This window comes from Eupeodes corollae, chromosome 1 (assembly GCF_945859685.1).
Source record: "Eupeodes corollae chromosome 1, idEupCoro1.1, whole genome shotgun sequence".
Classification (NCBI taxonomy): Eukaryota; Metazoa; Arthropoda; class Insecta; order Diptera; family Syrphidae; genus Eupeodes; species Eupeodes corollae.
The window spans coordinates 116,644,520-116,654,596 of NC_079147.1; positions in this window are offsets into that span (position 1 = coordinate 116,644,520).

The window sequence follows — 10,077 nt, forward strand, 5'->3', positions numbered from 1 at the left end:
AAGAAAAATTAATTCGCCCTCATAGGCACCCGAATGCCGAAAAAATGAATATCGAAAACAAATATACACACACGTTTTAATTTTTAAGGGATGAAATTCAAAAAATACACTGTGTAGACTGTAGATACTGACTGACTGACTGTGAATAGAGGGTGAAAAAACTTCCAATCGCTCACACACAAATGAGAGAAAGCGAAAAGGACAACTGTATCCTTTTGAAGGTTGTGCAACAGTGATAAACGAGAGAAAGAAAAACAAAGAGCGAAAGAACTTAATAAAAATGCGCTCTGGGAAAAAAACAATAGTTAAAATCAAATTAAATGCCGTCGTCTTCATACATACGTTCATCGTCATAGAATGAAACAAAATAAAATTTCACCCCTCCGTGCACATACATTGAAACCTTTAACTGAATCGTGTACTAAAATAAAACCCAGAAGAAATTGTTTGTTGTCTGATACGGTAATAAATTTCTACCACTTGAAAAAGAAAAATGAATATTGAGGAAACGTATTATTTCAGTATGAGGCGAGAGCGAAAATGAACACATTTTAATAGGAGAAGAGCAAACGCACCCTTATATTTACGTATGAGCACAGAAATTCATTTCTAACACAAATACACACAGCATTTGAGAGGAACCTTTTGGAATTCGAAAACCAGTGAGTGAAGTCTGATAACAGCAGCCATTTTTTCCATCACCTCTATATACTCGCACTGATTCCCATTTACACGCATGAAGTAAGGAGGAATAAATAAACGAGGGTTGGAGTTCTTAAAGTGCTTTCGCTTTTATTTGAAGCTAAAAAGCAAAAACAAAAACAATCCAGTTAGACAAACGAACTGGCTGCCGAAGAAATTGTATCCTTTTGTTTACTTTATTTTTTTTATCGTGAAACCACTTGAAATTTGATTGTGTGTGCAAACACCCCTCATATTGTGTTAGGGGTGTGTTTTCTTTTTTCCTAACTAACAGAAAACTCCTAGCCAATCCGAATGAAAATGGGGCGGTTTTTCCGAGTTCATTTTACCGCCACATTCAAGTGTGTGTTTACGTTTAAAATATATATACCTATAGCTTTAGGTACTGCATGTTACCATTAGAACGGTAAGGGAAGATAAAAATTAAAAACAAAAACAAAAAATACTTTTAAAACCCCTGAGAAGGTGAGCGAAATCAGAGAAATCTTACTCGAGCAAACGGATCGCCCCTTAGCTCCACAATCTTCTTGTAATCACCGATATAACTGCTAGAGAAAAGCAATTCTGAAGTGTATTCATGCGCAATTTCTTTTATCCTGTTTAAAGGATATTATTATCACAGTCAAGAATATACATATGTAGGCATGCATACACATATATATGTATTTGAATGCTGGTATATGGTAACTTTAACGACTAGATACTTTGTGACCACTCTAGCAAACGGCCACACAGGGAGAGAGCAGAGCGAGAAGTATGAAGCAGGAGTTAAAGCGAGCAAAAAATAAAATAAAATAATATGAAATAAAGGAAACGTGCGAAATCTAAAGAGAAAAACGATCATCGTATCGTGTTTAACCTGAAAAACATTTATGTTATCTTTTCTTTAAATAATAGCTTTTGTAAGTGGCATTGGAGAGTTTTTTTTTGTGTAGGAAGTGGGTGTTGGGGAATTTTCTTTTACCATTAACTTTTCTTTTTTTCATTTTTCTGTTGAGATCATTCGTTTCAGTTTCCTTGTTGCTGATGCAGTTGCACTGGTCATTGGTCAAATGGAAAGGGGGACAATTGATTTGCAACAGCTCCAATCAGTAGTAGTATCTGCAATCTTAAAAACTATTCATTTTTGATTGTTTGTTACACATTAGCAATTTTTTTAAATCTTAAACTCTACTAAGGTAAGTAAAGTCATACAGTACAGGGATGTAGTTACTTAGATAAAATATGGAATCATTCATAATTTTTGATAAGTAAGTCTTTGATTATGAATATATGTCGAAAATAATAAAATAAATACATTTTGTTCAATATATAATATATAAAGTGCAAAAGCTGTTCATTTGATATCATAATTCTGCAATTCAAGAGCAAAGAGAGTTTATTTCAACATCAGTAATATTGCTGCATATCAAGTTTACACGCTACAAAATAAAGTGCAATTTTTATTACTCTTTCAATTTCTTACTAAATATTAAAAAAAATCAGGAAAATTTTGTATAGCAGAGAAAATATTAAAAGGTTTATAAACTAAATTTGAAGTAATATTCATTTCATTGCTTATTTTTATTTTTTATTCGGTTAAGGATATTATGAAACCGCTTTCAACCGAAATGAAGGAAATGCTTGCTTTAGACCGTCAACATGGGTTGACATTCTAAAAACTAGCAGAAAAATATGGATTGTCTGTTTTCGTTGTAAGAAAAATTTATTTTAATTTTGTATAACGAGGAACTGTCGACAGCTTTAAAAATTCTTGTGGAAGGAAAAGGAAGACTACAGCTGTTGATGACCGCAGAATACAAATTGAGGCTCGAAAAAAACCATTATCTTCGGAGAGAAGCATCAAAGAAGACCTGGAGTTTTTCATTACACCAAGGACTGTTCAAAGGCAACTGAATGAAAGTGGCTTAAGAAACATTTTTGCGAAGAAAAAGCCTTTACTTCGGCCAATTAATATGAAAAACGTCTAGATTTTGCAAGAAAGTTTCTATCAAAGCCACACTTTTTTTGGGAGCACGTAAAAACGCCAGAAAACGAATTTGGTTTAAACCATCGGAATCAATCCCCATACCTTAACCCTTTGGTCCATTTTGGATGACAGAATACCTTTGGATGAGCGTCGCAATTGCCGTCTTTTTGGGAAAATATCCAAAATGAATGGGAGAGAAATCCACCTGAATTAAAAAAAAATCTTGTCTGCAGCATGCTCAAATGTCCTGCTGAAGTTATTAATTTTTATTTACTTTATCAAACTGTTTTTTGAATATTTTATACTATTTATGTTCATGTTTTGAATTTGCACTTTATTTTGTCTTTTCTTTTTCTAATATTTATTTATATATCTTTTCTTTCTTAACTACAATTTTGTAAATAACTTATCATTTATTTGTAAAGTAGCATGATGGTGTAAAAATATTTACAATTTACAATTAATATAATAGAATTTAATATAATATATATGTACTTAAACTTTATTTTGTCCGACAGTGTATAAGAAGTGCTATAGGTAAATGAAAAATATGTTACTTATTTATGTATATACATAGGTATATACACTATATAGTTTATAACAACAAAAAATAATACATTTTTTAGTTGTAAATATGCATAAACATATATTTTCCAATTATTTTTGTTATTGTTTAAATAAATGAGATATATTTGATACACAAATTTGTTCGTGCACTTAATTTAATTTAGTTTAATTTAGCATTCAAATCATCGTAATCATAATTCGAGCTTGTTGAAATAAAAGTAAATTGCAAATTGTGAGTCGCAATCTACTACTTTAGGGGAATAATTTAATTTGACTACTCATTAATCTTGTTTTGCGAACTGTATACGGTGATTTAAACTTTCTCTATCCTAAAATTAATAAATTATAATCACGATTAAGTTTGATTTTTAAATTTCTCAAAATCGGTCATAGGAAAGCTGATATATTTTAACTTAAAGTCAGAAGTATAGTAAAAAGGGCAATTCTGTTTTTCGTCTAAGTGACTTTTTTATACTTTGAGAGAGTAAGAAAATTATTTTAAAAACCAAGGAAGGGTTTTTTTATAAGCTTTAGAATATGAGGTAAGTCAATCTTTTGCAGTATACCAGACGTTTAAAAACGTCTTTTTTGTGCTTAACTATCGCGCAACGCATACAAAATGTTAAAATCTACTTCAAAGATGGTGCTTCTGCCACAGCCACATATCGTGCTTTAAGAAGAGATTATGGTTTACATAATCGTCTAACTAGGCAAGCAAATGGCAAAATTGTAAATTGTAAAAAGAACAGATATGTAACTGAAAATATAGCAGCTAAGAGTATTGTAGGTAAGACCCGAATGTGTCGATTCCTCCTCGTTCTCTAGTATAAGGACTGTTTTACGGCTCATGATGTAGTACTTCGCATTTGGATCTACTGCACCTACATCCATATAAAGTCCAGCTTATACAAAAACTGAAACCAGTTGACCGTACACAACGTCGTAGATAAGTCGAATGAGTGCTTAAACGTTGAACAACAGGCGGTGGACGGCGATATTTCAAAACAAAATTTCAGCGACGAAGCACATTTCTCGCTCGGTTTGTGTTTTTGAGAACCCCCAAATAATTGAAGAAAGATCATTAAATACACAAAAAGTCACTGTTTGTCGGGCTCTTTTGGTCCAGAGGTGTGATTGGATCTTACTCTTTGAATACGACGATAGAACGACTGTCCACCAAGATCATCCGATTTAGCACCTCAGGACTTTTTTTAGGGGATACGCGAAAGATCGTGTTTATGCAGATAAGCCTGGTCATTGAAATGATGTAGTGTTTTACATAATGTGTACGTTCAAACTTTATAATAAAAAAGAAATATCATGAAAAAAATATTTTATATATTTTTTTATTAACGTAAACATAAATACTCCAATAGACTTGGGAAGATCCAAATTATAGGGTAAATAAATATATATTTTTAAAATCTTGATGTTTTATCCTCTACAATATTTATAAGATTGTTGACCTTGAGTTTTTATAGACACGGGTTTAAGAGAGAATACGTAATTGTTAATTATAGAACAAAGTACTGATTATGGAAAATTATAAGATTAGACACATTTTGTTGAAGACTTTTCCAATTTGAATCAAATGATACCAAATGGTTACTTTCAAACAGTAGCTATTTGTTGTAGAGAATGATGATATCAATCTGAAAGATTGAATTCCTATTAGCATAAAATATATGTCTTCCTGGTCTGTTGGACTATTTATGTGCATTTTGAAAAAAGATAATATTTATTATTTATATGTTTCTGAAGTGAAATTTGTTGGTTTTTATAATGGAATCAAATTACCTATACATCAATTTAAAAGCTTTGAAAATTAGTATGCGTTGACATCACTGGTTTTTAAAAGACATTTGCCTATAAAAAGCAGAAAAAAAAACATTTCAAGAACTAAATTCAAAATATCTAATTATCAAATAAGCCGATATTGAACATTTGTGCACAAGATATTAAATTAAAAAGTGCGTATACATCCTAGTGGACCAAAGATGTTTTATCGTCGTTTTATTATTATTTATCCATTTATTACTATTGAATAATCCTTTCGTTTTTTATATCATTGGTTTAAAGATTTCATCCTTTAAATGTAAGATTTCTGTGTATTTCATCCATTAATTGTATGTGAGCTTTTGATATTATAATTTAACAGCAAATTGGCAAACGAATCGATGAAATCTATTTTATATTTGTTTAGCTTCGTACATTCTTTGACTCCACCTAGAACTAAAATACTAATCATTACCGTTTTTTTGGTTTACCTTTTTCTAGTTTTGTATTTATTATTAAACATTAGGAAAGAGAGATGGTCCCAACGACCAACCCTTTAAGTTTAAGAGATAACAAGAGAGGAAGAAATTAGTGTTCCAGATAATGGCAGAGATCTATTTTAAGGAAAGGCTAACATACATTTAAATCAAAGGAATGCATTGCCTCATTCAAAGTGGCGGTAATTGGTTCAATGGGAAGGAATGTAAAAAAGGATCGAACATAACGGTTATTTTTTAAATTTAAATTGACAATTGGTCCGAAGATAGTGTCAGTTATTTGGCACCGTTGGGCTTGGGATTGGAATCCATTAAATTAAGACGATTCTGGAAAGGGAGTAAGAGAAGCAAATAAATCTTCTTTTCATAAAAATGTAACTATACTTGACAAGTACCTACATTTAAGTGGTGCCTGGAAATAACGCCAACTAATATAAGACCAACTTTCAAAAATTGTATTGTTATTTATAAAAGTGAAATAAGGCCAATTTTCAGTAGTTGCTCTTATTGCACTTTGACAAAGTAAAATAACGCCGAATTAATTTTAGGAATTAGACCAACTTATTTTTACGGTGAGCATAAAGAGTAAAGTATGAAACTCCCGTCTTGAACATTGTTTTTTTGCATTTAAAATAAACCATACTGTTCAAAGTGAAATTAGACTAATTTGGCTTTATTCTACCTTGATAAAGTGTAGTAAGACCAAATACTAAAAATGTTCTTTACTATGGCTTTATATTACAGCATACCAATTCAAGAGTAGGTTTTACGAAAGTTATGTGAAAAGAGCTAGTTGCATAAGGATTATCAAATTCTATACACCAACGTTTTATAAAGTCAAGAGATCGATTTGCTTTGTTAATAATATAATCAATGTGATAGTTGAAGAATTAAACATACAACAATAGAAAATTATTTTTGTTTCATACTTTTAGAAATATCGATAGACGGTCAAAAATAAGAAGTTAACTTGTTTCCGAAGTCGATATCTCTGGTTTTTTTTTAGGGATGATATCCCGAAGTGATATTCCGAACTTACAGGCGTAAAAACTCACACACAGACATCGCTCTAAACCTTGAACTTAGATTTTAGGAACCTTGAAAAATTTAAATATATTTGCTAGGTTAGGTATAACCAATCCCTAAGGCTACGTTCAGACGACCTTATTTTTCTCGTATACCGTATACGGGATTTTATCGAATAGAGTAGTGGCAGCAGTTGCTATATTTGTGCGTTCACATGAAGCCCATGCGGGAAAATCCCGTATCGTGAAATAATTTTGTCCGCATACCGTACGAACTTTTCACTACTATTCGATAAATCTCGAATGTATTTTTATCGTATACATGATTAGTAGCCCTTATCTTTTATTGTGGTGTCGTCCACACGAACAAAATTTCATCGAATTTGTTCATTACGTGAATCCATGATGACGATGGTCGGTTTGCTGCCGACAGTGCCTCCTGCCACGCCTCAAAACCCGCACGTGCAAAAATCGAATCGAATATTTCTCGTGTGAAACGCCGTCTCGTATTCGATAAAACCGCATACGTGAAAAAATCGAATCCGTCTGAACGTGGCCTAAGGTGCTAAATATTGCAAGATAAGAGTTAATTTTTGAGTTTAATGACCCTCATCTGTTATCAAAGGCTAATTACTTACTTCAATTACTTCAATGGAAAGTTAATAAAAGTATTTGATTTAAAAGGGAATATTTGTTTTTTTTTTTATTAAAAATTTGTATTTTTTGTTTTAATGAATTTTATTATTTCGATAAGTGCATGTTTAAGCAATGTAAACACTTAAATTGAAAACCCGAAGGCCCTCTTAAACTGCTTTTGCTCTGAAACCAGTATTGAAAAAATTCAATACTTTTTTTATAAGTTTCATTTTTATATATGTATATGTATTGAAATTAACATTAAACCTATCTAATAATAACCAACATATTTTTTTTTGTTTAAATCTCAAATAAAACTTTATATTTATGTGTAGGTAGTTACAAAAATAAAGGTATTTTGTAAAGAGATAAGTCGTGACAAAATCTGGGTATCTATTTTTGGTTTTCTCCTCAAATTATTAAAAATTATAATTTCGATCATTACAGTTATTTGTAATTTAATTTATCCAATAACGAATCACAAAGTAATAAGATAAAATTGTCTCTCAAGTTCTTACGCTTTTATGCATTTGGCACACTCAGAGCTATACATTTTCAAGTACTCAATAGCTGTGCAAGTGTCTGGCACTTAATACTGGAAAATTACCAACATTAGTACTTTTTCTAGTAATTTCTTGAAATACTTTAACTGTTTACTGCCCAGTTCTTTTTATGTACTTCTACAAATTGTTAAGAACCTTTCAGAACCAGAGTTGGGTACCTAATTAATCTTTTAAGCTTTCGCATATGATATTCAATTATGAAAACCGCAATTTATTCTTAATTTTTTAAGATAAATATATCTGTCAACCATCGATCAAAATTTTAGATTTAAGACTTATGATGATGATGAGATTCTATTTGTACGTTCAAAGGTACGTTCTTTGAAAGACCGGTTCCATAGCAGTCATAAAGTAGACTAAAAGACGTTTCAGGATTATTCATTGTTTACCGGACACCCTGTATACTTATTATTAAATATAAAAAAATCAGAGCACTGTAAACGCACCCTTAACCACATAGGTATTTACTCGTAAAAACCTGCACGTTTTAATTAAAAAGAAGCTTGAGGTTCTATTTCAAATTCCAACATCAAAGAAATTTGTATCTACGCATAAAGAATACAAATACAGATTAACTTTCCTAAATTCTCAAAAGATTAACCAATCTGGCGGCGCGCAAAAACGAACAAAATATTCTTGGTATTTATGTTTACCTATATGTGTATATAAAATTAAAAAGAATACCTTAATCGAAAAAATATCATTTCGCATGAATGCATAAGAATAGTATGCCTCGGTTATATCCTCCGAAACGGCATCAACATCTACATAATGCATGCATAAAAAGGAAAGTATACACCGCCTTTTGTTAAATGTTTCAAAAAGTATACATGATCCTTTAAACATATCATGCTCGTGTAATTGTTGTTATTCATGGGAGAAAATCTTATTAAGCAATTTCAAGGTGGTCTAATTGAAACATACCCCTAGCTCGTCGTTGTTTTTTCCAAATTGAGGCATCTTCTTTCGTCAATTCCCACTGCACGAAGACAGATCACCATTGATTTGAGTGTTGCAACTTCACAGCAAACACCGCACGATACTTTATTTTAACGAATATAAACAATTTTATCCAATTAATTGGAAGCTATACCTGCCTCTGAATAAAACATTGCGGCTCGTTCCAGCTGGGCATAAGGGTTGGTTGGCTTAATTGTTTTTTGTAACAACTTATAAACTTCAACTTAATCAAACCCTTCAAATATATGATCGACACCATATCGAAGGGAAATAAGAACGAAAAATATGTAAAACAAAATACATAGGTACACAGACAAAAATTTTAAAGTTTGCGAACACGTCTTTTCACAATAAAAGATAAAAACCTTTTTAGATTTTGCATACAAATTTTAGTATCACGTATAGGTTTGTTTATTTTTTCGAAAGCAAAGCTATATAAAAAACACACAACAATATATTTGTGATGAAGATTTTAATTCATTTTAAGAATTACGCTTTGCCATCAATAATAACAAACTGTCAAAATTTCCCTTTGGGAACCACTTGTTTATATATTTTCTGCGGTATCTAGTCTATAGAATAAAGTGTAATGGTGAACATTTTATTAGTGATCAAAATTGGGAGAATTGAGAGGTTCATTATAGTTTCGTCTTATTGGAATATCCATTTATTTTCCCGTAGTACCCGTAGCGTGATGGTTAGTGCGTTGGGCTGTCATGCAAGGGGTCTTGGGTTCAATCCGTGCCTGTGCCATCTAAAGTCTTTTCACGGGTGCTTGCGAGGAATTGACAAATCCTCCAAGAGTAGTTCTTGTCATGAAAAGTGGTTTCTCAAATTAGCCGTTAGGATTCGGCATATAAACTGTAGGTCCCTTCCATCTCTGACAACATTACTCGCACACAGGAATGTTTGAGAGTTGTAAGTCAATAGGCCCTGGTTCTTCATGGACTGTTGCGCCACCTAATTTATTTTTTTATTTATTTATTGTCCAAGCCATAATTTTAAATCAACTTTGTCTAGTTGTAGCGTTGCATCAATTTGATCACTTGTGGGTTTTCCGAGTGATAAATATTCCTCATCGGTATAGGGAATGTTGTTCAAATGACCAGTGTGTGTTTTCTGTTGTTCAAACACTCAAGAAGCATATCTTCAGCGAAAAACTAAGTGGTCAGCAGGCTTCAATTGTTGGTCATTTAAACATTACAAGGATGGATAGGATTATGCAATTTCAAATTATTAGTAACGCTTTTTTAGTAAGATATAATAACTTTAACGCTTTATTCTTTATGAAGCGATCTGTTAATAAAAACTGGAAATATTTAAATACAATTATGACCCTTCAAATTCGAAAAGAACAAATTGGTCATTTTTAAATTTTCACA